Source organism: Scyliorhinus torazame, chromosome 1 (genome assembly GCF_047496885.1).
Source record: "Scyliorhinus torazame isolate Kashiwa2021f chromosome 1, sScyTor2.1, whole genome shotgun sequence".
Classification (NCBI taxonomy): Eukaryota; Metazoa; Chordata; class Chondrichthyes; order Carcharhiniformes; family Scyliorhinidae; genus Scyliorhinus; species Scyliorhinus torazame.
The window spans coordinates 140,043,993-140,071,489 of record NC_092707.1 but is presented as its reverse complement, the minus strand read 5'-3'; the positions used below and the strand labels follow the sequence as shown (position 1 = coordinate 140,071,489).

At 54.5% G+C, this 27,497-nt stretch overlaps 1 long non-coding RNA gene across 1 annotated transcript in view; it reads right to left on the bottom strand.

The window, feature by feature from the left end:
- The window catches only part of LOC140429733 (uncharacterized), a 56,201-nt gene extending 33,095 nt beyond the window's left edge, over positions 1–23,106 (bottom strand). Inside the window, exon 1 of the long non-coding RNA XR_011949178.1 lies at positions 23,048–23,106. This is a non-coding gene — a long non-coding RNA (uncharacterized lncRNA). The remainder of the gene's footprint in view (positions 1–23,047) is intronic.
- Positions 23,107–27,497: the final 4,391 nt, after the last annotated feature.

Sequence of the window (27,497 nt, the reverse complement as noted above, 5' to 3'; positions counted from 1 at the left end):
ACACTGGATAACCAGCACCCTGAATAACTAGCACCCTGAATAACCAGCACACTGAGTAACCAGCACACTGAGTAACCAGCACCCTGAAAAACCAGCACACTGGATAACCAGCACCCTGAATAACCAGCTCACTGGATAACCAGCACCCTGAATAACCAGCTCACTGGATAACCAGCACCCTGGATAAACTGCATCCTGAATAACCAGCACCCTGAATAACCAGCACCCAGGATAACCAGCACCCTGGATAACCAGCACCCTGAATAACCCGCACCCTGAATAAACAGCACCCTGAATAACCAGCACCCTGGATAGCCTGCACCATGAATAATCAGCACCCTGAGTAACCCGTACCCTGGATGAACAGCACCCTGGATAACCATAAGCCTGACTAACCAGCATCCTGGATAATCAGCACTCTGGATAACCAGCACCCAGGATAACCAGCACCCTGGGTAACCAGGAACCTGAATAACCAGCACCCTGAATAAACAGCACCCTGAATAACCAGAACCCTGAATAAACAGCACCCTGAATAACCAGAACCCTGAATAACCAGCACCCTGATAACAAGCACCGTTGATAACCAGCACCCTGAATAACCAGCACCCTGGATAATCACATCCTGGATAACCAGCACCCTGAATAACCAGCACCCTGATAACAAGCACCGTTGATAACCAGCACCCTGAAAAACCAGCACCCTGGATAATCACATCCTGGATAACCAGCACCCTGAATAACCAGCACCCTGAAATCCAGCACCCTGGATAATCACATCCTGGATAACCAGCACCCTAAATAACCAGCACCCTGAATAACCAGCACCCTGGATAACCAGCACTCTGGATAACCAGCACCCTGGATAACCCGCACGCTGAATAAACAGCACCCTGAATAACCAGCACTCTGGATAACCAGCACCCTGGATAACCAGCACCCTGGATAACCAGCACCCTGAGTAACCCGTACCCTGGATAAACAGCACCCTGGATAACCATAAGCCTGACTAACCAGCATCCTGGATAATCAGCACTTTGGATAACCATCACCCTGAATAACCAGAACCCGGGATAACCAGCATCCTGATAAAAAGCACCCTTGATAACCAGCACCCTGAAAAACCAGCACCCTGGATAATCACATCCTGGATAACCAGCACCCTGAAAATCCAGCACCCTGGATAATCAGATCCTGGATAACCAGCACCCTGAATAACCAGCACCCTGAATAACAAGCACCCTGAAAACCAGCACCCTGGATAACCAGCACCCTGAATAACCAGCACCCTGAAAACCAGCACCCTGAATAACCAGCACCCTGAATAGCCAGCACCCGGGATAACCAGCACCCTGAATAACCAGCACCCTGGATAACCAGCTCGCTGAATAACCAGCACCCTGAATAATCAGCACCCTGGATAACCAGCACCCTAAATAACCAGCACCCTGGATAACCAGCACCCTGGATAGCCAGAACCCTGAATATCCAGCACACTGGATTACCAGCACTCTGAATAACTAGCACCCTGGATAGCCAGCGCCCTGGATAGCCAGCACCCTGAATAACCAGCACACTGGATTACCAACACTCTGAATAACCAGCACCCTGAATAACCAGTACCCAGAATAGCCAGCACCCTGGATAAGCAGCACCCTGGATAACCAGCACCCTGGATAACCAGCACCCTGGATAACCAGCTCGCTGAATAACCAGCACCCTGGATAACCAGCACCCTCGATAACCAGCACCCTGTATAACCAGCATCCTGGATAACCAGCACCCTGGATAGCCAGCACCCTGGATAGCCAGCACCCTGAATAACCAGCACACTGGATTACCAGCACTCTGAATAACCAGCACACTGGATTACCAGCACCCAGATAACCAGCACCCTGAATAACCAGCACCCTGCATAATCAGCTCCCTGAAAATCAGCACCCAAGATAACCAGCACCCTGAATAACCAGCACCCTGAATAAGCAGCACCCTGGTAAATCAGCACACTGAATAACCAAAACCCTGGATAATCAGCACCCTGGATAACCAGCATCCTGAATAACCAGCACCCTGGATAACCAGCACGCTGGATAACCAGCACCCTGAATAACCAACACCCTGGATAACAAGCACCCTGAATAACCAGCACCCTTAATAACCAGCACCCTCGATAACCAGCAGCCTGAATAACCAGCAGCCTGAATAACCAGCACCCAGGATAACCAGCACCCTGGATAACCAGCACCCTGAATAACCAGCACCCTTAATAATCAGCACCATGGCTAACCAGCATCCTGGATAACCAGCAGCATGGATAACCTGCACCCTGAATAAAGAGCTCACTGGATAACCAGCACCCTGGATAACCGGCACCTGGATAACCAGCACCCAGAATTACCAGCACCCTGGATAAACTGCAGCCCGAATAACCAGCACCCTGAATAACCAGCACCCGGGATAGCTAGCACCGCGAGTAATCAGCACCCTGAATAAGCAGCACCCTGAATAACCAGCACCCTGGATAGCTAGCACCGTGAGTAATCAGCACCCTGAATAAGCAGCACCCTGAATAACCAGCACCCTGGATAACCAGCAACCTGAATTACCAGCACCCTGAATAACCTGCACACTGGATAACCAGCACCCTGAATAACCAGCACCCTGGATAACCAGCACCCTGGATAACCAGCACCCTGAATAACCAGCACCCTGGATAACCAGCACCCTGGATAAACTGCATCCTGAATAACCAGCACCCTGAATAACCAGCACACTGGATAACCAGCACCCTGGATAACCAGCACCCTGCATAACCAGCACCCTGAATAACCAGCATCCTGACTAATCAGCACCCTGAATAACCAGAACCCTGGATAACCAGCACCCTGAATAACCAGCACCCTGGATAACCAGCACCCTGAATAAGCAGCACCCAGGGTAACAAGCACGCTGGATTACCAGCACCCTGGATAACCAGCACCCTGGATAACCTGCACCCTGAATAACCAGCACCCTGAATAACCTGCACCCTGGATAACCAACACCCTTAATAACCAGCACTCTCGATAACCAGCACCCTCGATTACCAGCACCCAGTATAACCAGCACCCTGAATAATCAGCACCCTGAATAACCAGCACCCTGAATAACCAGCACCCTGGATAACAAGCACCCTGAATAAGCAGCACCCTGAATAACCACCTCCCTGAATAACCAGCCTCATGAATAACCAGCACCCTGAATAACAAGCACCCTCGATAACCAGCAGCCTGAATAACCAGCAGCCTGAATAACCAGCACCCAGGATAACCAACACCCTGGATAACCAGCACCCAGGATAACCAGCACCCTGAATAACCAACACCCTTAATAATCAGCACCATGGCTAACCAGGATCCTGGATAACCAGCAGCATGGATAACCAGCACCCTGAATAAAGAGCACCGTGGATAACCAGCACCCTGGATAACCAGCACCTGGATAACCAGCACCCAGAATTACCAGCACCCTGGATAAACAGCAGCCGGAATAACCAGCACCCTGAATAACCAGCACCCTGAATAACCAGCAGCTTGGATAACCAGCAACCTGAATAAACAGCACCCTGAATAACCTGCACAATGGATAACCAGCACCCTGAATAACCAGCACCCTGGATAACCAGCAACCTGAATAACCAGCACCCTGTATAACCTGCACAATGGATAACCAGCAGCCTGAATAACCAGCACCCTGGATAACCAGCACCCTGGATAACCAGCACCCTGGATAAACAGCATCCTGGATAACCAGCACGCTGAATAACCAGCACCCTGGATAACCAACACCCTGAATAAAGAACTCCCTGGACAACCAGCACCCTGGATAACCAGCACCCTGAATAACCAACACCCTGAATAACCAGCACCTTTGATAACCAGCATCCTGAATAACCAGCACCCCGAATAACCTGCACCCTGGATAACCAGCTCCAAGAATAACCAGCACGCTGCATAACCAGCACCCTGGATAACCAGCATCCTGGATAACCAGCACCCCGAATAACCAGCACACAGGGTAACCAGCACCCTGGATCACCAGCACCCTGGATAACCAGCACCCTGGATAATCAGCACCCTGGATAAACAACACCCTGAGTAACCAGCACCCTGAATAACCAGCACCCATGGTATCTAGCACCCTGAATAAACAGCACCCTGGATAACCAGCACCCTGTTTAACCTGCACCCTGGATAACCAGCACCCTGAATAACCAGCACCCTGAATAACCAGCACCCTGAAAACCAGCACCCAAGATAACCAGCACCCTGAATAATCAGCACCCTGGTAAATCAGCACCCTGAATAACCAAAACCCTGGATGATCAGCACCCTGAATAACCAGCACCCTGAATATTAAGCACCCTCGATAACCAGCACCCTGGAAAACCAGAACCCTGAATAACCAGTACCCTGGATAACGAGCACCCTGGATAACCAGCACCCTGAATATTAAGCACCCTCGATAACCAGCACCCTGGAAAACCAGAACCCTGAATAATCAGCACCCTCGAGAACCAGCAGCCTGAATAACCAGCACAAAGGATAACCAGCACCCTGAATAACCAGCACCCTGAATAACCAGCACCCTGGATAACCAGCACCATGGATAACCAGCACCCTGAATAAACAGCTCCCTGAATAACCAGCTCCCTGAATAACCAGCATTTGGATAAACAGCACCCTGAATAACTAGCACCCTGAATAACCTGCAACATGGCTAACCAGCACCCTGGATAACCAGCAGCATGGATAACCAGCACCCTGAATAACCAGCTCCCTGAATAAGCATCACCCCGAATAACCAGCACTCTGGAAAACCAGCACCCTGAATAACCAGCACTCTGGATAACCAGCACCATGGATAACCAGCACCCTGAATTAAGAGCACCCTGGATAACCAGCACCCTTGATAACCAGCACACTGAATAACCAGCACCCTGGATAACCAGCACACTGAATAACCAGCACCCTGGATAACCAGCACCTGAATAACAAGCACCCTGAATAACCAGCACCCTGGATAGCTAGCACACTGAGTAACCAGCACCCTGAATAACCAGCACCCTGGATAATCAGATCACTGAATAACCAACACCAATAATAACAAGCACCCTGGATAACCAGCACCTGAATAACCAGCACCCTGAATAACCAGCACCCTGGATAGCTAGCACACTGAGTAACCAGCACCCTGAATAACCAGCACCCTGGATAATCAGATCACTGAATAACCAACACCAATAATAACAAGCACCCTGGATAACCAGCACCTGAATAACCAGCACCCTGAATAACCAGCACCCTGGATAGCTAGCACACTGAGTAACCAGCACCCTGAATAACCAGCACCCTGTATAACCAGCACCGTGAATAACCAGCACACTGAGTAACCAGCACCCTGAAAAACCAGCATCCTGGATAACCAGCACCCTGGATACCCAGCACCCTGGATACCCAGCAACCTGAATAACCAGCACCCTGGATAACCAGCACCCTGGATACCCAGCACCCTGGATAACCAGCACCCGGGATAAACATTACCCTGAATATCCTGCACCCTGGATAATCAGCAAACAGGGTAACCAGCACCCTGGAAAACCAGCACCCTGGATAAACTGTGCTCTGGATAGCCAGCACCCTGAATAACTAGCACCCCGAATAACCAACACCCTGGGTAACCATCAAACAGGGTAACCAGCACACTGGATAACCAGCACACTGGATAACCAGCACCCAGAATAACCAGCACACTGAGTAACCAGCACCCAGAATAACCAGCACCCAGAATAACCAGCACACTGAGTAACCAGCACACTGAGTAACCAGCACCCTGAATACCCAGCACTCTGAATAAGCAGCACCCTGGATAACCAGCACCCTGAATAACGAGCACCCTGGATAACCAGCACCCTGGATAACCTGCATCCTGAATAACCAGCACCCTGAATAACCAGCACCCTGGATAACCAGCACCCTTGATAACCAGCACCCTGAGTAACCAGCATCCTGAATAAACAGCACCCTGAATAACCAGCACGCTGGATAACCAGCTCCCTGAATAACCAGCACCCTGGATAACCAGCACCCTGGATAACCAGCACCCTGGATAACCAGCACCCGGAATAACCAGCACCCTAAATAAACAGCACCCTGAATAACCAGCACCCTGGATAACCAGGACCCTGGATAACCAGTGCCCTGGATAACCAGCACCCTGAATAACCAGCACCCAGAATAACCAGCACCCTCAATAACCAGCACGCTGGATAACCAGCTCCCTGAATAACCAGCACCCTGGATAACCAGCACCCTGGATAAGCAGCACTCAGGGTAACAAGCACGCTGGATTACCAGCACTCTGAATAACCAGCACCCTGGATAACCAGTAGCCTGGATAAACAGCACCCTGAATAACTAGCACACTGGATAACCAGCACCCTGGATAACCTGCACTCTGAATAACCAGCACCCTTAATAACCAGCAGCCTGAATAACCAGCACCCTCGATAACCAGCACCCTCGATAACCAGCACCCAGGATAACCAGCATCCTGAATAACCAGCACCCTGAATAACCAGCACCCTGGGTAACAAGCACACTGAATAACCAGCAACTGAATAACCAGCACCCGTGATAACCAGCACCCTGGATACCCAGCACCCTGGATAAGCAGCACCCAGGGTAAACAGCATCCTGAATAACCAGCACCTTGAATTACCAGCACCCAGGTTAACCAGCACCCTGGATAAACATCACCCTGAATAACCAGCACCCCGAATAACCAGCACCCCGAATAACCAGCACCTTGGATAACCAGCAAACAGGGTAACCCGCACCCTGGATAACCAGCACCCTGGATAACCAGCAACCCGAATAACCAGCACCCTGGATAAACAGCAAACAGGGTAACCAGCACCCTGTATAACCAGCACCCAGAATACCCAGCACCCAGAATAACCAGCACACTGCGTAACCAGCACACTGAGGACCCAGGACCCTGAATAGCCAGCACCCTGAATAACCAGCACCCTGGATAACCAGCACCCTGAATAACTAGCACCCTGGATAACCAGCACCCTGGATAACCAGCACCCTGAATAACCAGCACCCTGGGAACCAGCACCCTGGGGAACCAGCACCCTGAATAACCTGCATCCTGAATAAACAGCACCCTGAATAACCAGCACGCTGGATAACCAGCTCCCTGAATAAACAGCACCCTGGATAACCAGCACCTTGGATAAGCAGCACCCAGGGTAACTAGCACCCAGGATAACCAGCACCCTGGTTAACCTGCATCCTGAATAACAAGCACCCTGAATAACCAGCACCCTGAATAAACAGCAGCCTGAATAACCAGCACCCTGGATAGCTAGCACACTGAATAACCAACACCACGAATAACATGCACCCTGGATAACCAGCACCTGAATAACCAGCACCCTGAATAACCAGCACCCTGGATAGCTAGCACACTGAGTAACCAGCACCCTGAATAACCAGCACCCTGACTAACCAGCACCCTGAATAATCAGCACCCTGGATAACCAGCACACTGAATAACCAACACCACGAATAACATGCACCCTGGATAACCAGCACACTGAGTAACCAGCACCCTGAATAACCAGCACCCTGGATAACCAGCACCCTGGATACCCAGCACCCTGAATAACCAGCACCCTGGATAACCAGCACCCTGGATACCCAGCACCCTGATTAACCAGCACCCTGGATAACCAGCACCCTGGATACACAGCACCCTGGATACCCAGCACCCTGAATAACCAGCACCCTGGATACCCAGCACCCTGGATAACCAGCACCCGGGATAAACATCACCCTGAATAACCTGCACCCTGGATAACCAGCAAACAGGGTAACCAGCACCCTGGATAACCAGCACCCTGGATAACCTGTGCTCTGGATAGCCAGCACCCTGAATAACCAGCACCCCGAATAACCAGCACCCTGGATAACCAGCAAACAGGGTAACCAGCACACTGGATAACCAGCACCCTGGATAACCAGCACCCTGGATAACCAGTAAACAGGGTAACCAGCACCCTGGATAACCAGCACACTGGATAACCAGCACCCAGAATAACCAGCACCCAGAATAACCAGCACACTGAGTAAACAGCACCCATAATAATCAGCACCCAGAATAACCAGCACCCAGAATAACCAGCACCCTGAGTAACCAGCACCCAGAATAACCAGCACCAAGAATAACCAGCACACTGAGTAACCAGCACACGTAGTAACCAGCACACATAGTAACCAGCACCCTGAATAACCAGCACCCTGAATAACTAGGACCCTGAACAACTAGCACCCTGGATAACCAGCACCCTGGATAACCAGCACCCTGGATAACCTGCATCCTGAATAACCAGCACCCTGAATAACCAGCACCCTGGATAACCAGCGCCCTGAATAACCAGCATCCTGAATAAAAGGCACCCTGAATAACCAGCACGCTGGATAACCAGCTCCCTGAATAACCAGCACCCTGGATAACCAGCACCCTGAATAACCAGCATCCTGAATAAACAGCACCCTGAATAACCAGCACCCTGGATAACCAGCACCCTGGGTAACCAGCACCCTGTATAACCAGCACCCTGAATAACCATCGCCCTAAATAACCAGCACCCTGAATAACCGGCACCCTGAATAACCAGCACCCTGGATAACCAGCACCTGAATAACCAGCACCCTGGATAAGCAGCACCCAGGGTAACAAGCAAGCTGGATTACCAGCACTCTGAATAACCAGCACCCTGGATAACCGGTAACCTGGATAACCAGCACCCTGAATAACTAGCACCCTGGATAACCAGCACCCTGGATAACCAGCACCCTGGATAACCAGCACACTGAAAAACCAACACCACGAATAACATGCACCCTGGATAACCAGCACCTGAATAACCAGCACCCTGAATAAACAGCGCCCTGGATAACCAGCACCCTGAGTAACAGGCACCCTGTATAACCAGCACCCTGAATAACCAGCGCCCTGGTTAACCAGCACCCTGGATAAGCAGCACCCAGGGTAACAAGCAAGCTGGATTACCAGCACTCTGAATAACCAGCACCCTGGATAACCGGTACCCTGGATAACCAGCACCCTGGATAACCTGCAACCAGAATAACCAGCACCCTGAATAACCAGCACGCTTAATAACCAGCAGACTGAATAAGCAGCACCCTCTATAACCAGCACCCAGGATAACCAGCACCCTGAATAACCAGCACCCTGAATAACCAGCACCCTGGGTAACAAGTACCCTGAATAACCAGCACCCTGAATAACCAGCACCCGGGATAACCAGCACCTGGATAACCAGCACACTGGATAAACAGCACCCAGGGTAACCAGCATCCTGAATAACCAGCACCCTGGATAGCCAGCACCCGGGATAACTAGCACCCTGGATAAGCAGCACCCAAGGTAACCAGCATCCTGAATAGCCAGCACCCGGGTAACCAGCACCCTGGATAAGCAGCACCCAGGGTAACCAGCATCCTGAATAACCAGCCCCCTGAATAACCAGCACACTGAATAACCAGCACCCGGGATAACCAGCACCCTGGATAAAGTTCACCCTGAATAACCAGCACCTCGAATAACCAACACCCTGGATAACCAGCAAACAGGGTAACCAGCACCCTGGATAATCAGCACCCTGGATAACCAGCACCCCGAATAACCAGCACCCTGGATAACCAGCAAACAGGGTAACCAGCACCCTGGATAACCAGCACCCGGGATAACCAGCACCCTGTATAACCAGCACCCAGAATACCCAGCACCCAGAATAACCAGCACCCAAAATAACCAGCACCCAAAATAACCAGCACACTGAGTAACCAGCACACTGAGTAACCAGAACCCTGAATAACCAGCACCCTGGATAACCAGCACCCTGGATAACCAGCACACTGAATAACTAGCACCCTGGATAACCAGCACCCTGGATAACCTGCATCCTGAATAACCAGCACCCTGAATAACCAGCACCCTGGGGAACCAGCACCCTGGGGAACCAGCACCCTGGGGAAGCAGCACCCTGAATAAACAGCACCCTGAATAACCAGCACGCTGGATAACCAGCTCCCTGAATAACCAGCACCCTGGATGACCAGCACCCTGGATAAGCAGCACCCAGTGTAATAAGCACGCTGGATTACCAGCACCCTGAATAACCAGCACCCTGGATAACCAGCACCCTGGATAACTAGCACCCAGGATAACCAGCACCCTGGATAACCTGCACCCTGAATAACCAGCTCCCTGAATAAACAGCAGCCTGAATAACCAGCACCCTCGATAACCAGCACCCAGGATAACCAGCACCCTGAATAACCAGCACCCTGAATAACCAGCACCCTGAATAACCAGCACCCTGGATAACCAGCACCTGAATAACCAGCACCCTGAATAACCAGCACCCTGGATAGCTAGCACACTGAGTAACCAGCACCCTGAATAACCTGCACCCTGGATAACCAGGACACTGAATAACCAGCACACTGAATAACCAGCACCCTGGATAACCAGCACCATGGATAACCAGCACCCTGGATAACCAGCACACTGAATAACCAACACCACGAATAACATGCACCCTGGATAATCAGCACCTGAATAACCAGCACCCTGAATAACAAGCACCCTGGATAGCTAGCACACTGAGTAACCAGCACCCTGAATAACCAGCACCCTGAATAACCAGCACCCTGAATAACCAGCACACCGAATAACCAGCACCATGGATAACCAGCACACTGAATAACCAACACCACGAATAACATGCACCCTGGATAACCAGCACACTGAGTAACCAGCACCCTGAATAGCCAGCACCGTGGATAACCAGCACCGTGAATAACCAGCACACTGAGTAACCAGCACCCTGAATAAACAGCATCCTGGATAACCCGCACCCTGGATACCCAGCACCCTGGATACCCAGCACCCTGAATAACCAGCACCCTGGATACCCAGCACCCTGGATAACCAGCACCCGGGATAAACATCACCCTGAATAACCTGCACCCTGGATAACCAGCAAACAGGGTAACCAGCACCCTGGCTAACCAGCACCGTTAATAACCTGTGCTCTGGATAGCCAGCACCCTGAATAACCAGCACCCCGAATAAACAGCACCCTGGATAACCAGCAAACAGGGTAACCAGCACTCTGGATAACCAGCACCCTGGATAACCAGCACCCCGAATAACCAGCACCCTGGATAAGCAGCAGACAGGGTAACCAGCACCCTGGATAACCAGCACACTGGATAACCAGCACCCAGAATAACCAGCACCCAGAATAACCAGAACACTGAGTAACCAGCACCCAGAATAACCAGCACCCAGAATAACCAGCACACTGAGTAACCAGCACACTGAGTAACCAGGGGCGTCATTCTCCGACCCCCCGCCGGGTCGGAGAATGGCCGTTGGCCGCCGTGAATCCCGCCCCCGCCCCCGCCAAAGTCTCCGAAGGGAGAAAACTCGGCGGGGCGTTAATGACGCCGCTGCCGCGGAGAATGTCACGGGTCTGCGCAAGGCAGCCGATTTTCTCCCTTCCGGATGGGCCGAAGTCCCGTCGACGTGATGACCGTTCACGTCGACGTGAATCAAACCTCCTTTTCATCGGCGTGACCCGGTGCTCCAGGCTCACGCCGACCAGCGAGGAGGTGAGTGACGGCCTGGGGGGTTGGCTCTGGGCAGGAAATGGCGTGGCCGCAGACTGATTGCCTGAGGAGAGGTGTGTCTCGGCTTGTGTGTGTGTGCGGCGGGGGGGGGGGGGGGGTGGTTAGAGTAGGCTGGGCTCCGGGGGAGTGCCGGGAGGGGGTCCGTGCCGGAGTGGAGGTTGGGGAGGGGGTCCATGCCGGGGTGGAGGTTGGGGGGGGGGTCCGTGCCGGTGTGGAGGTTGGGGAGGGGGTCCGTGCCGGGGTGGAGGTTGGGGGGGTCCGTGCTGGGGTGGAGGTTGGGGGTTGTGGAGGGGGTCCGTGCCGGGGTGGAGGTTGGGGGGGGGGTCCGTGCTGGGGTGGAGGTTGGGGGTTGGGGAGGGGGTCCGTGCCGGGGTGGAGGTTGGGGGGGGGTCCGTGCTGGGGTGGAGGTTGGGGGTTGGGGAGGGGGTCCGTGCCGGGGTGGAGGTTGGGGGGGGGGGTCCGTGCTGGGGTGGAGGTTGGGGGTTGCGGAGGGGGTCCGTGCCGGTGTGGAGGTTGGGGAGGGGGTCCGTGCCGGGGTGGAGGTTGGGGAGGGGGTCCGTGCCGGGGTGGAGGTTGGGGGGGGGTCCGTGCTGGGGTGGAGGTTGGGGGGGGGTCCGTGCCGGTGTGGAGGTTGGGGGTTGTGGAGGGGGTCCGTGCCGGGGTGGAGGTTGGGGAGGGGGCCGTGCCGGGGTGGGTGATGGGAGGGCAAATGAGTTGGTCCACCTGGCCAGGTGCCAGCCTCCAACAGTTGGACCCATGCGGTCCATGCCACCTGGCTGGGGGGAGGAGGGGATATGGGCAATGATGACATGTCGTCGTTCCCCTCCCCCCCCACCAGGCCGTCATGTTTTCAGACCATCCAGCGATGTTGGCCGCCGTGGTGGCAGCCGCTCATGTCTATGTTGCCCTGGATGAGGAGGAGGAGGAGGAGCGTGCCAGAGAGGCGGCGCAGGCTGCCGCAGAGGGGCAGGCGGCAGCCGCCCAGGCTGGAGGGACACCTGACCGACAGGACGAGGAGGGGGAGGAGGACGTCGCGGCCCCACGGCAACGGAGGCACCCGAGGGCGCCCCGTGTGTACCGGCCCCGGCAGTCATACCAGGACCTCACGGACCGGGAATGCAGGAGGAGACTCCGGATGAGCCGGGAAACCGTGGCACACATCTGCCACCTGCTGGCACACCTGTCACCGCGTGGTACTGGCGGGGGACACCCTCTCCCCGTGTCCGTCAAGGTTACGGTGGCCCTGAACTTTTATGCAACGGGGTCATTCCAGGCACCGAGTGGGGACCTGTCCGGCATATCGCAGACATCGGTGCATCGGTGCATCCGGGCAGTGACAGATGCCCTTTATGCCATGGCGCACCGCTACATCCGCTTCCCCGTGGACCGGGCCAGCCAAGATGCCCGGGCCGTGGGCTTCTCTGCCATTGCCGGGTTCCCCATGGTCCAGGGCGCGATCGATGGGATGCACGTCGCCGTGCGGCCACCTGCAGATAACAGGGCCGTGTTCACTAATAGGAAGGGGACCTATTCGATGAACGTACAGGTGGTCTGCGACCACCGCATGATGATCCTGCACGTCTGCGCCCGTCACCCAGGCAGTGTACACGACTCATTCGTGTTGTCGCGGTCATCCATCCCCGGCATGTACGAGGGACGCCATCCCCGGCTGAGGGGCTGGTTGCTGGGCGACAGGGGCTACCCATTGCGATCGTGGCTGATGACGCCTATACGGAGGCCACGCAATGAGGCGGAGAACCGCTACAATGATGCCCATGTAGCGACAAGGGGAGTGATCGAAAGGTGCTTTGGCGTGCTGAAGATGCGTTTCAGATGCCTGGACCTCTCTGGGGGCGCCCTCCAGTATCGGTCAGATAGGGTCGGCCGCATCATTGTGGTGTGCTGCGTCCTGCACAACATAGCCCAGCAGAGGGGCGATGTGCCGCAGGCAGAGGAGGGCGGAGTGGAGGAGCAGCAGGAAGAGGCCCAGTCCTCCCCAGATGAGGGGGATGGGGGCAATGGTCAGGGCAGACGGGGTAGACACAGACGGGTGGCTGTCCACCGTTACCGGCTGGCCCAGCGGGCACGGGACAGACTGATAGACGCCCGCTTCACTGACTAGATGGGCGTGGGAATCGGGTAGTATGTCCACAGACCGCACACCATGACAACAGCCGACCACCCACACCCCCCACCCATCCACCCACCCAGCACCCTCACCCCCCTCCCCAACCCCACACACCCCACCCGCATGCACACCACCCCCCCACCCCCAATTGCCGATCCACCGGCGGCACAGCGGGCCGGGCTCACCCAGTTGCGGGTGGACGCGTGTCTATCGCAGGCCATGGAGAATGATGACAACCCGCCTCCGATGAGCTCCTGGCTCTACATCGTTGGACTATGTCTGACCCATGGCCACAGTACCACCATCCACCCGGACCATCCCTGCATGCGGCTGTGACACTGCAGCGCACTGTCCCGTCCTCTGCCCGGGGGATGTTGATGGCGGCCCAGGGGGAAGGGGGCAGACTCACCTGGGGCTGAGGTAAGACCACCCCTCACACACACACTTGCGCTCAACGTACATGACACCCCCGCACACTTTGGACAGAGCACAAAGGCAGCTTCGGTAGGTGTAACATTGACTTTAATAACCAAAGGAGTTCATGCACGTGCCCTAGCGCCTAAAACTCATCTGTGCCCTGCACCCGTGCCAACTTACTCAGTGTCTAATTGTTTGGCCTTACGGGCCCTTTGACTACGTCTACGTGGTTCCCCAGACGGTACAGCAGAACTGGAGGTGGACTCCTGTGATTCCTGCCCTCTGACACTGGATCCCTTTGGCGGCCGTTTCCTGGGGCGTCCTGGCCTAGATGGGCCAGGCTGCGGCCCGGGCGACTGGGATGGCGAGCTGCCAGCCTGTCCTGCCCGTTGCCCACCCGATGCACCTGGGACGGAAGGGGGTGGAGTCCGAGGTGTCGCGGTGTACCGGGACCTCCCCTACAGAGGGAGCCGGGACGGACCACACCACCTCCTCCTCCCTCGGTGTGCCCGATGGCCCCCAGGCCTCTACATGGGTGGGGGATGCGAACGGACTGGCCATCCGACGCGCCCCCGACATCTGGCGCTGCCAGTCCTGGAGGCCCGTGCTGGTATCGACAGGGGTCTGCAGGTTTGCAGCCATGGAGCCCAGGGGGTTGTCGAACCCTGTCTGCGACAGTGCGACGCCAGCTCGCACATGGCCACTGGCGCCGATGCCCTCAGCGATGGCCTGCTGAGACTGGGCCATGGCCTGCAGAGACTGGGCCATGGCCTGCAGAGACTGGGCTATGGCCTGCTGAGACTGGGCCATGGCCTGCTGAGACTGGGCCATGGCCTGCTGAGACTGGGCTATGGCGTTGAGCGCCTCTGCCATCTGGCGCTGGCACTGGCTCATGGCCTCCTGTGAGAGGGCAGCCATTTCCTGGGCCACAGACGCCGCCTGCACGGAAGGCCCCAGGCCTCGCAAACCGTTCCCCATGTCTGACACCGTCGCACCCATTGCCTCCACCGCGGACGCCACCCGTGCGGTGTCAGCCTGGGTGGCACGCATGACCGGGACCACTCTCAGCTCCTGGACGCGGGTGGACTCCTCCACCTGCGACTGCAGCCGCCGCAAGCCACCCGTCACCCTATTCGCTCGTCTCCGTGTCGGTGGTTGCATCGGATCTATGTGTGGGTGTGGTAACTGCAGGAACCCGGGATCCATCTGGGCGGCAGATGTTCGCTTGGCCTGGGCTGCCCTCTGACCGCCCGGTCCCTCTGCTGCTCCTACCTCCACCTGCTGTACCGGGACGGCTGTGTTGTGCGCACCAGTGAGTGTACCAGACGCCTCATCACTAAAGTGCCCAACCGTGGTGAGTGTTTCTGCGATGGTGGAGGGTGTTGGTGACAGCAGTGGCGTTGTGTCGTGCTCTTCGTCCCACTCTGAGTCCATGGCACTTTGGGGTGGGGGTTCGTCTCCACCCATCCACTCTGAGTCACTGTCCGGTATTTCGTCTTCCCGGGTAGGGGTGTCCTGGGTAGTGCTGTCCCGGGTAGTGCTGTCCCGGGTAGTGCTGTCCCGGGTAGTGCTGTCCCGGGTAGTGGTGTCCCGGGTAGGGGTGTCCTGGGTAGTGGTGTCCCGGGTAGGGGTGTCCTGGATAGTGGTGTCCTGGGTAGTGGTGTCCTGGCTCGGATGTGACGGGGGCCTGTGGCTGCCCCCCTCATCGCTGGGTGGTCGCTCCCGCACGTGACGGGGGTGTCGTCTCCCTGTTGCTCCAGGTCTCTCCGTCTCCCGTGGTGTGCGAGAGGCATCCTGCGGGCGTCGCATGCTGGAGGGTCCGGGTCTCTCCGTCTCCCGTGGTCTCCGAGGGGCATCCTGCGGGCGTCGCATGCTGGAGGGTCCGGGTCTCTCCGTCTCCCGTGGTCTCCGAGGGGCATCCTGCGGGCGTCGCATGCTGGAGGGTTCGGGTCTCTCCGTCTCCCGTGGTCTCCGAGGGGCATCCTGCGGGCGTCGCATGCTGGAGGGTGCGGGTCTCTCCGTCTCCCGTGGTCTCCGAGGGGCATCCTGCGGGCGTCGCATCCTGGAGGGTGCGGGTCTCTCCGTCTCCCGTGGTCTCCGAGGGGCATCCTGCGGGCGGTCTGCATCTGCGGGGATGGGTGCCTGGACGTTTGGTCCTGCGATACACAATGAAGCATGCATGGTTAGACATCAGGCAGTGATCAGGTGATACGGGAGAGGGGGATATAGGGGAGGGGGGATATGGGGACGGGCTGTTGGTGGCTCACTTGCTCATGGGGCCCCGACCTCTGCATCAGCAACCTCCCGGTCCTCAGGTCCGCCAGCCAGTTCCAGGGCCCTTTCCTCTTTACGGTCAGTGGCCTCTCATCAGCGGGCCCTCCTCCAGTCCTCACATGCTCCCTGGTGTTGTGTGCGCGCTTCTCCTGTGGGGGGGGGGGGTGGTGGCAGGGGTAAAAGGCAACAGTGTTAGGCAGGTATATGAATGCACGCCATCGGTTGCGCGTGCATTGCAGAGGTTAAGGTTAGGGCTGGATTCACTTGGGGATATGGGGGATATGGGGGAGGGGGGGATATGGGGGAGGGGGGGATATGGGGGATATGGGGGAGGGGGGATATGGGGGATATGGGGGAGGGGGGAATATGGGGGATATGGTGGAGGGGGGATATGGGGGAGGGGGGAATATGGGGGATATGGGGGAGGGGGGATATGGGGATATGGGAAGGGGGGATATGGGGGAGGGGGGAATATGGGGGATATGGGGGAGGGGGGATATGGGGGATATGGGGGAGGGGGGATATGGGGGATATGGGGGAGGGGGGATATGGGGGATATGGGGGAGGGGGGATATGGGGGAGGGGGGATATGGGGGAGGGGGGAATATGGGGGATATGGGGGAGGGGGGATATGGGGGAGGGGGGATATGGGGGATATGGGGAGGGGGAGATATGGGGGAGGGGGGTTATGGGGGAGGGGGGGGATTTGGGGGAGAGGGGATATGGGGGATATGGGGGAGGCTCACCCTGCCTGTTCTGACGAGGTCGTTCACCTTCTTGTGGCACTGGGTGCCTCTCCGTGGTGTTAGGGCCACAGCGGTGATGGCCTCTGCCACCTCCCTCCACAGACGCCGGCTGTGGCGTGGGGCAACTCTGCGGCCGTGCCGGGGATACAGGGCGTCCCTCCTCTGCTCCACCGCATCCAGGAGCGCCTCCACATCGCGTGACTCGAACCTCGGGGCTGAGCGACGGCCAGCCATCAAGTCGGGTGTTGCGGTCGGCTGTTCCGGTTGGGTGGGGGGGGAGCTGCGCGGCCTTATGAGCCGTCACGCCGTGCAGCGCGTATGACGCTGCACGGCGTGAACCACTGCGCAAGCGCGGATCCCGTTATGTCGCTGCTAGCCCATTTCGGGCCGCAGACTATCGGCCCATTTTTATGACGTGACGCAAGTGGGATTTGCGCCGTTTTTTGCGCCGATCGGCGGAGTTTCCGCCGATAACGGAGAATTTCGCCCCAGCACCCTGAATAACCAGCACACTGAATAACCAGCACCCTGGAGAACCAGCACCCTGAACAACTAGCACCCTGGATAACCAGCATCCTGAATAACCAGCACTCTGGATAGCCAGCACCAGGGATAACCAGCACCTTGGATAAGCAGCACCCAGGGTAACCAGCATCCAGAATAACCAGCACCCTGAATAACCAGCACCCGGGTAACCAGCACCCTGGATAAGCAGCACCCTGGGTAATCAGCATCCTGAATAACCAGCATCCTGAACAACCAGCACCCGGGATAACCAGCACCCTGGATAAACATCACCCTGAATAACCAGCACCCCGAATAACCAGCACCCTGGATAACCAGCAAACAGGGTAACCAGCACCCTGGATAACATGCACCCTGGATTACCAGCACCCCGAATAACTAGCACCCTGGATAACCAGCAAACAGGGTAACCAGCACCCTGGATAACCAGCACCCTGGATAACCAGCACCCTGTATAACCAGCACCCAGAATACCCAGCACCCAGAATACCCAGCACACTGAGTAACCAGCACCCTGAATAACTAGCACCCTGAATAACCAGCACCCTGGATAACCAGCACCCTGAATAACTAGCACCCTGGATAACCAGCACCCTGGATAACATGCATCCTGAATAACCAGCACCCTGAATAACCAGCACCCTGGGGAACCAGCACCCTGGGGAACCAGCACCCTGAATAACCAGCATCCTGAATAACCAGCACCCTGAATAATCAGCACGCTGGATAACCAGCTCCCTGAATAACCAGCACCCTGGATAACCAGCACCCTGGATAACCAGCAGCCTGAATAACTAGCACCCAGGATAACCAGCAGCCTGGATAACCTGCACCCTGAATAACTAGCACCCTGAATAACCAGCACCCTGAATAAACAGCAGCCTGAATAACCAGCACCCTCGATAACCAGCACCCAGGATAACCAGCACCCTGAATAACCAGCACCCTGAATAACCAGCACCCTTAATAACCAGAACAATGGATAACCAACACCCTGCATAACCAGCACAATGGATAACCAGCACAATGGATAACCAGCTCCCTGGATAACCAGCACCCTGAATAACCAACATCCTTAATAACCAGCACCCTGGATAACCAACACCCTGGATAACCAGCACCCTGGATATCCAGCACCCTGGGGAACCAGCACACTGAATAACCAGCACCCTGGATAACCAGCACCCTGGATAATCAGCACCCTGGATAAACAACACACTGAGTAACCAGCACCCTGAATAACCAGCACCCATGGTATCTAGCACCCTGAATAACCAGCACCCTGGATAACCAGCACCCTGAATAAACAGCACCCAAGGTAACCAGCACCCTGGATAATCAGCACCCTGGATGACCAGCACCCTGAATAACCAGCACCTTGGGGAACCAGCACACTGAATAACCAGCACCCTGAATATTCAGCACCCTGGATAACCAGCACCCTGAATAACCAGCACCCTGGATAACCAGCACCCTGAATAACCAGCACCCTGAATATTCAGCACCCTGGATAACCAGCACCCTGAATAACCAGCACCCTGGATAACCAGCACCCTGATTAACCAGCATCCTGGATAACCATCAAACTGGATAACCAGCACCCTGGATAACCAGCACCCTGGATAACCAGCACCCTGAATAACCAGCACCATGAAAAACATGCACCCAGGATATCCAGCACCTGGATAATCAGCACCCAGAATAACCAGCACCCTGGATAAACAGCACCCTGAATACCCAGCACCCTGAATAACCAGCACCCTGAATACCCAGCACCCTGGATACCCAGCACCCTGAATAACCAGCACCCTGAATACCCAGCACCCTGAATACCCAGCACCCTGAATACCCAGCACCCTCGATAACAAGCACCCTGGATAAACAGCACCCTGAATAACCAGCACCCTGAATAAGCAGCACACTGAGTAAACAGCACCCTGAATAACCAGCATCCTGAATAACCAGCACACTGAGTAAACAGCACCCTGGATAACCAGAACCCTGGGGAACCAGCACCCTGAATAACCAGCACCCTGGGGAACCAGCACCCTGGGGAACCAGCACACTGGGGAACCAGCACCCTGAATAACCAGCACCCTGAATAATCAACACCCTGGATAACCAGCACCCTGAATAACCAAAACCCTGGATAACTAGCACCGTGAATAACCAGCACACTGAGTAACCAGCACCCTGGATAATCCTCACCCTGTATAACCAGCACACCGAATAATCAACACCCTGGATAACCAGCACCCTGAATAACCAGCACCCTGGATAACCAGCACCGTGAATAACCAGCACCCTGAATAAGCAGCACCCTGAATAAGCAGCACACTGAGTAAACAGCACCCTGAATAACCAGCATCCTGAATAACCAGCACACTGAGTAAACAGCACCCCGAATAACCAGAACCCTGGGGAACCAGCACCCTGAATAACCAGCACCCTGAATAACCAGCACCCTGGGGAACCATCACCCTGGAGAACCAGCAGCCTGAATAACCAGCACCCTGAATAATCAGCACCCTGGATAACCAGCAAAAAGGGTAACCAGCACCCTGGATAACCAGCATCCTGGATTACCAGCACCCCGAATAACCAGCACCCTGGATAACCAGCAAACAGGGTAACCAGCACCCTGGATAACCAGCACCCTGGATAACCAGCACCCTGTATAACCAGCACCCAGAATACCCAGCACTCAGAATACCCAGCTCACTGAGTAACCAGCACCCTGAATAACCAGCACCCTGAATAACCAGCACCCTGGATAACCAGCACCCTGAATAACTAGCACCCTGGATAACCAGCACCCTGGATAAGCTGCATCCTGAATAACCAGCACCCTGAATAACCAGCACCCTGGGGAACCAGCACCCTGGGGAACCAGCACCCAGAATAACCAGCACGCTGGATAAACAGCACCCTGAATACCCAGCACCCTGAATAACCAGCACCCTGAATAACCAGCACCCTGAATACCCAGCACCCTGGATACTCAGCACCCTGAATAACCAGCACCCTGAATACCCAGCACCCTGAATACCCAGCACCCTGAATTCCCAGCACCCTCGATAACCAGCACCCTCGATAACCAGCACCCTGGATAAACAGCACCCTGAATAACCAGCACCCTGAATAATCAGCACCCTGGATAACCAGCACCCTCAATAACCAGCACCCTGAATAACCAGCATCCTGGATAACCATCAAACTGGATTACCAGCACCCTGGATAACCAGCACCCTGGGGAACCAGCACTATGGGGAACCAGCACACTGAATAACCAGCACCCTGGATAACCAGCACCCTGGATAACCAGCTCCCTGGATAACCAGCACCCTGGATAACCAGCACCCTGAAAAACCAGCACCCTGAATAAACATCACCCTGAATAACCAGCTCCCTGAATAACCAGCACCCTGTATAACCAGCATCCTGGATAACCAGCACCCTGGATAACCAGCACCCTGAAAAACCAGCACCCAGGGTAACCAGCATCCTGGATAAACAGCACCCTGGATAATCAGCACCCTGGATAAACAACACCCTTAGTAACCAGTACCCTGAATAACCAGCACCCTGGATAACCGGCACCCTGGCTAACCAGCAGCCTGAATAAACAACACCCAGGGTAACCAGCACCCTGGATAATCAGCACCCTGGATAACCAGCGCCCTGAATAACCAGCACCCTGGGGAACCAGCACCCTGAATAACCAGCACCCTGAATAATCAGCACCCTGGATACACAGCACCATGAATAACCAGCACCCAGGTTAACCAGCACCCTGGATAATCAGCACCCTGGATAACCAGCACTCTGAATAACCAGCACCCTGATTAACCAGCATCCTAGATAACCATCAAACTGGATAACCAGCACCCTGGATAACTAGAACCCTGGATAATCAGCACAATGGGTAACCAGCACCCTGGATAACCAGCACCCTGAATAACCAGCACCATGAATAACAAGCACCCAGAATAACCAGCACCCTGGATATACAGCACCCTGAATACCCAGCACCCTGAATAACCAGCACCCTGGATAGCCAGCACACTGAATAACCAGCATCCTGGATAACCATCAAACTGGATTACCAGCACCCTGGATAACCAGCACTATGGGGAACCAGCACTATGGGGAACCAGCACACTGAATAACCAGCACCCTGGATAACCAGCACCCTGGATAACCAGCACCGTGAATAACCAGCACCCTGAATAAGCAGCACCCTGAATAAGCAGCACACTGAGTAAACAGCACCCTGAATAACCAGCATCCTGAATAACCAGCACACTGAGTAAACAGCACTCCGAATAAGCAGAACACTGGGGAACCAGCACCCTGAATAACCAGCACCCTGAATAACCAGCACCCTGCGGAACCAGCACGCTGGATAACCATCACCCTGGATAACCAGCACCCTGAATAATCAGCACCCTGGATAACCAGCACCCTGGAAAACCAGCACCATGAGGCACCCGCATCTGGGGTATTCAGCTCCTTAGGAAACCTGTACCCTTGATAACCAGCATCCTGGTGATCCGGCATCCTGAGTTCTCCATTGGGGACAGGAACCCTGGGGAACTGCATCCTGGAGAACCGGCACCATGGGGAACCTGTGTCCTGGGGAACCAGTGGCCTGGACAACCAGTGTCCTGGACAACCAGTGTCCTGGAGAACCATTGTTCTGGAGAACCAGTGTCCTGGGGAACCAGTGCCCTTTGGAATCATCACGCGAGGAAACCAGGACCTTGGGGAACCGGCACACTGGGGAACCATCTCTCTCAGAACCAGCACCCGAGGAAACCAGCACCCTGGGGAACCATCTCTCTCAGAACCAGCACCCTAGGAAACTACCACCCCGGGGGAAACATCTCCCTCAGAACCAGCACCCTAGTTTAGCACCATTTTTATGGAGATGATACTATTCAGAGGCTAGATACATCCTGTTGCAACCACCAGGAAGTTCGCAAGGAAACCATTATCGCTCTCCACGGGGGCCTCATGGAGTACGAGCTTCCCAGATAGGGGACGGAGGCCACCATTTGGGGCTCGTTAGAACAGAGCACAAAAGCCGGCCCGAGCAGGGCCCTGGCAGTTGGTTGTCTCAACGGGAACTGTGATTGTGGACAGCTCATTGTAAATGGTTAAAATAAAGTTTTGTTTCCTACCCCTGGCCTCCTCGGTCAGTGAACATCCCTTCATGTGGGAGAGGTTTGTGCTGTCACCATTCTTCCAGCAATCAGTTTAGATCTGTGAATCCACCTGGAGAGCCTTGGAACTCGGCCTTTCGACCATGTCTGTAATTGATCCACAGCAATGGAAGACTTAAGATAGACTTGAGTAATGTATAACTTTAAATATAATTCTTTCTAAATTCATTGCACTCTACACACTGACACTGTCATGCCTACACTTAGGGAAATACAGGCTTTAACAGCTTCATTAAAACCCATCTTTTAAGTCTTTCTGGCTGGATGCAGGCTGCCTCTGTGCAGGAATTGTCACAATGACTGTATGTGAATGTGTAACTTAACAGCACTGTGGGTGTACCTACGCCACATGGATTGCAACGGTTCATGAAGACAACTCACCACCACCTTCTCAAGGGCAATTAAGGATGGGCATTAAATGTTGATCTTTCCAGCAACGCCCACCTCTCATGAATGGATAAAATAATATAGAATAGAATAATTCCTGTGAGTATCTATAATGTGTGTGTGTGTGTGTGTGTGGAATATAGCTCATAATTACAAGTATTATTTGTTTTAATAAGCTTCCCACTGTTGAATGGAAACTGTATTGTAATCAGTAATTGAAATCAGAATTTGCTATCAGTGATATAGCTCAAATCTAGAGGCAATAAAACCCCTCTGTGAGGTGATCTGTTTTGTCAGTTCCCATGAAGCTTGTAGCAATTATCTTCTAGTTCCTACAATCTTTATTAAATGCAAATTTCTGACAATGTTCTCAATATTCAAGTTGTTACTTGGGGCTTTATTTACTCCCGTGAATCACAGCATTCACTTGGCTGCTGTTTCTACAATAATATTTAATCTGTACTTATTTCCTCAGGTAGTTACTTTATTCTCCCACTTTGTTCCTGCGATGTGGGCTATCATTTGTTGCTGTCTGCTCACTGTCCCTGAGAAGGTGGGGGTGAGTTTCCTCCTTATGGACAGACTACGAGCACAAGTATTAGGAGCAGGAGGAGCCCACTCAGTAATTGGGGGGGGGGGGGGGGGTGGGAAGTTTCTGGTGGGCTCTCTCTTATGGGGAGGTCTCTGAGGGAAGGGGAGAGGGGGCCAGCCACTGGACCTTGCTATTGGCCCGCCCACTCAAAATGGCGGCCCGAGAGCAGGATTCACAATGGAATGTCATGCAGTTTGCAAGACAAGGGATGGTGAATTGCCTCTTGGTTCTCGCTCCCAGGAAGAAGGAATATTGATATCATTTCCACCAGTAACTGTGGAACTCAAAGGCACATACAAGGGGTGGTAAGCAATCCAATCAGCCGTTACTTGGAGATAGTGACCCCTAAAACTAGATTCTCCATGAGGCAGAGCTAGATAGATTCTTGATTCACAAGGGGGTGAAAGGTTACCGGGGGTGTAGGCAGGAATGTAGGGTTCAGGTTACAATCGGACTAGCCATGGTCTTATTGAATGTTGGAGCGGGTTCAAGGGGGTGATTGGCCCACTCCTGTTCCTAGTTCGTATGTTTGTTTGCATGAGAGGAAGCATCCTCCAGCATCTACCCTGTCGAACCCCCTCAAAGTTTTCCGTGTTTTGATAAGATCACCTTCAGGCGGGACTTCCGGTGGCGGCCATGGAGTGAGTGGTCGCACACAGAGCAGCTCCGGCTCAAAGGCGTTGGTTTGAGATCTTTTTACCCCAAAGTTGGGCAATTTTGATCGGAACATGTAGCTGAAGGTGTGGTGGAGAAGGTCCCCCAAGAGCGGGGGAGCCACTGTGGGTGGTGATTGTGAGGCTCCATACGTTTGTGGAAAAGGAAAGATCCTGCGATGGGCCAGGGAAAAGCAGAACTGCAAATGGGAGGGGAACTGGGTCCGAATTTACCAAGGTATTGGTGCGGAGCTGGCGAAGAGACGTGCCAGGTTTAATAAGATCAAAGTGGTGCTATACCGAAGGCAGATTCGGTTTGGGGTGAGGTACACGGTGAAACCGAGAGTGACTTTGATGGCCGGGAATATTATTTTGAAACTCCAGAAGAGGTCGATGACTTCATAAGAGACCATAAACTGGGGGAGAACTGAATGTTGATGGGAGACGGAGGAGCTGGAACAACAGACGTCGGAATATGTGGGTATTGTGAGGGCCGGAGAGTGGGGGGGGGGGGTCATTTTTGGGTTGGTGATGTTGTCGCTGTTGCTGTTTGTTAGGGGGCAATAAGTTTGTCAGGGGAAAAATCCCCCCCCCCCCCCCGCCCCCTGTCCTCTCTGCCGCCTGTGGTGTTTTTCTTTTTTGGATGGGGTGACCTGGGGTTTTGGATCTGTCTTTGTTTTGTGGGGGAGGGTGGGGTCCACAGGGAGCCACTTGCACAGACCAAGGAGGAAAGGGGAAGGGGTGGAGCGGTAGATAGGAGAAGCATTCGGGCAGGAGTGAGGTGGGGGAGATGGCTGCTGGGGTTAGCCAAGTTGGGGTGGGGGAGGTGGGAGAGGCGGGGGAGGGGGAGGGGGGAGGGGCAGGCAGGGGGGGGTTGCGACGTGGCAGTTTTGGAGACCGAGTGTGGTCATGGGAGGAGAAGGGGGCCATCTTGGATGGGCCTGGCTCAGGGTAAAATTAAAGGAGGTAGAACTGGAAGGGGATGATGGCGGATGGTAGAGGAGAATGGAGGCGTAAGCCACTGATAAGGATATAACATGGAATGTACGGGGACTGAACGGTGAAGAGATCTCAGCCTTCGCGCACTTGAGCCGTTTGAAGGTGGGTGTGGTCTTTCAGCAGGAGAGTCATCTGCGGGTGAAGGATGAGGTCAGGTTGAGAAAGGAGTGGGTTGGACAGGTATTCCACACGAGTTTGATTCAGAGTCGCGGGGGGGGTGGGGGTGTGGTGGGGGGGATCATCTTACCGAGCAGAAGGATGGGGTTTGTAGGGGTCAAGGAAGTGCGGGACCCAGGTTGGAGGCATGTGATAGTGAGCGGGATGTTGGAGGGGGCTGGTGGTGCTAGTGTTTGTTTATGCACTGAATGGGGATGACTTGCGGTTTGTGAAGGGGTTGCTGGGTATGATTCCAGGCTCAGACACCCATCCGTTGATTATGGGCGATGATTTTAACTGCATGCTAGAACCGACGGTGGATAGGCCAAGCCATAAGTTAATGGGAAGGTTGAGGATGGCGAAGGAGTTGGGAGGGTTTAAGGAATGGTAGGAATGGTGGATTCGTGGAGGCTTAGGAACCCGGGATGGAGAGGGAGCATTCCTTTTTCTCCGCACAGGTACAAGGTACACTCCAGAATTGACTTTTTCATAGTGAGCCGAATGGTGTTGGTGGGGGTGGTGCGGGTGGTGGGGGCGGGGTACGCGGGAATCGTGATCTCAGATCATGCTCCACACCGGCTGGAGGTCAGACGTAGCTCGAGGACGGGATAGAGGATGAATTCGGGGCTTTTGGCGGACAAGGGGTTCTGTGAGGAGGTGTGGTCCGTGATCAGAGATTATGTGGAGCTGAATCAGAATGGGGAGATGTTGAAGGCCACGTCTGGGAGGTGTTGAAAACGGTGGTTCCGAGGTAGGTTATCTCGTTCAAGGCACACGGGAGGAGGAGGGAAGTGTATGGGCAGTTGTTGGATGAAATAGTCGAGGTGGACAAGAAGTATTCGAGAGCTCCCACCAAGGAGGGGTTGGCAGAAGAAAAAGGTTACAGCGGCAGTTTGACAGGCTAATGACAGGAAAGGCAGTGAGGCAGCTACGGAGGGTGAAGGTGGTGCAGTATGAATATGGAGAGAAGGTGAGCCGTATGTTGGCCCACCAGCTGAGGAGGCAGGCCGCGTCCAGGGAAATCCTGAGGGAGCGGACATGGAAGCCAACATGTGACACCAATAAAGATTATTGATTATTAAGGGGGAGGTAGTGTCGGAGCCGGGGAAGATTAATGAGTCATTTAAGGAATATTACGAGAAGCTGTACAGGGCCAAGCTGGCTGGTGAGGAAGGAGATATGGGGCATTTTTTAGATGAGTTGGAATTCCCAAGGCTGGATGAAAAGAGTAGGCAGGCGCTGGAGGAACTATTAGGGCTGAGGAAGGTGATGGATAGCATAACGGGGATCAAGTCGGGGAAGACTCCGGGGCTGGACGACTACCTGGCAGAGTTCTATTAAGAGTTTGCGTTGGAGTTGGCACCACATCTTCTGGTGATGTTTAGCGAGGCGCTGCAGAAGGGGGAGCTACCGGAGACACTGACCCAGGCATCGATCACGCTAATCCCAAAGAAAGGGAAGGACCTGTTGGAGAGTGGGTCATATAGGCCCATTTCACCGCTAAACATTTCTTAAAGGGCAGGCAGTTTTCCAGTAACATCAGGAGGCTGTTGAACGTGATTATGACCCCATCGAAAGGGCGGGTATCAGAAGTGTTGGTCTCTATGGACGCAGAGAAGGC